The sequence below is a fragment of the Nycticebus coucang genome, chromosome 16, assembly GCF_027406575.1.
Source record: "Nycticebus coucang isolate mNycCou1 chromosome 16, mNycCou1.pri, whole genome shotgun sequence".
Lineage (NCBI taxonomy): Eukaryota > Metazoa > Chordata > Mammalia > Primates > Lorisidae > Nycticebus > Nycticebus coucang.
Window position 1 is genome coordinate 25,811,079 of NC_069795.1, and position 2,193 is coordinate 25,813,271.

Genomic DNA, 2,193 nt, shown 5'->3' on the forward strand with positions numbered 1-2,193 from the left:
TCCCTGCGCCTTGGTGGCGGCTCTCACAGCAGTAGCTGCTGCTCTGCGCTGGAGGCACCGTCTTATAAAGCCTCATCCCCACGTTCCGGCCCCTCGCTAGTAATAATTTTTAACTACTTCGTCTCTCCAGTCGCGCGCGGAGCATCCCCGCCCCTCCCCTAAAAACCGGAGCCACTTTGAGAACAGGCCAGTCAGCAGCCCGCGTCTTCTGCTCCCCGCTCCGCAGCCCCACTTTCCGTTCGCTAACAGACTCCACGCTCATTTGTGTAAAATGTGACAGCTTTGCTATTAAACTCTGGCAAAAGTTGGACCCATTTGATTTTCTGAAAGATAAATGCCGGCGAGGATGCCAAGTTGCGGGAGCCTTTCTCTGCTTTGCCTGATCACACGTATCGCTAGATGCAGGGCGCTGGCCACTACGTGAGATGGATTGGCAGAGTGGGAGCCCAAAGCTGCTTAGTGAATTATGCAATGTGGCAGGTTTTTTCCCCACCTAGGTTCTACAAATAGATTATTTCCAAGCAGGTTGTTTGATGAAATTGCTGCAGCAGCAAATTGAAGGGAGTATTTGTAGCATGGTGTTTGCAACTCACTTCAATCTCAGTATTTGCAACTCCAGAGAAAACCATCAACACAATATAAATATTCTGAATTCTTGGGAATTTCCTAGGTGTAAAATTTACGAATTTTTTTGCAGACATCTCTTGGTTTATATTTTAAGTAACACTCATTTTAATACTTACTTACAAAAGCACTTTTTCATAACTTAGCTTGCTGTTATTATAACAGTCCAACTAAGGAATGTTATACTCAGTTTCCTGAAGTACTGGAAAGTCGTTGGTGAGGGTTTAATCTATATCTCACCCGTGGTATGGGAACTCTGAAAATGCTCTCATAATGGGCTTTTGTGGAATTGGTATTTCCCCATTATTTTGCTTTAAATGCAAGAAAATTTGTTAAATAAAATTAGTTGCCTTATATGGAAGTATACATTTTTCTCATTCCTTATTGTTGTTGTTTTTTCTAAGCCACAAGTACCCTTTAAATATTCGTTGGATTATTTTCATTTTAAAGAAAAACAAGAAGTTAATATTGCTAAAACAAATTTTGAAGAATTAGAAATTTTAGAGCTTGGAGGGAACTTCAAGCTTATTAAATCTACCCTACTCAGAAAGTCGAATTTTAAAATAATTACAGTAACATCTACTCTGTTCACTTTATTATTCCTTATATTACCTTTAAAAGCACGAATTCATTACAGGGTCATGGGCAATTGATAAATCTGAACATTGTAGAGGGCATGGGTTCTGTGACTTTCACCACTAGTTAAATGTCAACAATAGGCAGGACCAAAACGGAAAGGTAATCCCAGCAAGCCTGGCCCCAAAGTAATCTCAGGGGTCCAATCTCCAGGGGCTCTGAAACATCAATAGAACATCAATATATATAATCCAAAGTTGTCAAAAGTGATGCATAGTTCTAGGGCCTTTCATAGTATACTGTAGAATTTATATACCCCAATATAAAGCTTATTTTTTTACTTTTGCTATTGCCTTTTAAAATGTCTATAATTCCCACTGAAGATCTGCTTCACATGTCTGTTAATAACCCTCTAGTGCAGAAAACCTGAATTCCAGGCATTGATTTGCATTCAGTGTCTCTACTCATGGGCAACACTATACAGTCGCTCCAGCCTCAGCACCAGCAGGGCTCAGTCATAGGTGCTGCAGATCAAAAAGTGACAAATGTCTACAAAGACATTCGTGATAATGTTTAACATCATTACAATTTGAGATTAATGTATTTGAGATACTATCAGATTCCAACATTAACTAATTTATTTATTCTATTGTAATTTATTTAAGGATGGTTGGTGGTTCTCCTGAGCACTACCATAATGCAATAATACAAAACTAATACAGTATTTCCAGGACATAATAAAATACATATTTGCAAGTTTAAAAATAAAATCATTACTATATAACCACTTCAGCAGTAGGTAAAAACAAGTTTCTTTTTTTTCTGGATAATGGTTTGTTACCACTTCCAGGAAGACAGCATTTCCTCCCAATATTTTAGAGATGACACCTTGGCATCTGTGCAGGCGTGTAACTGGCTCAAATGTAAGGATAAGCAGTTGGCCAAATTCCCCTGAGATTTACTCATTCTTTTCAAAACATGTCTGTGCTGAAT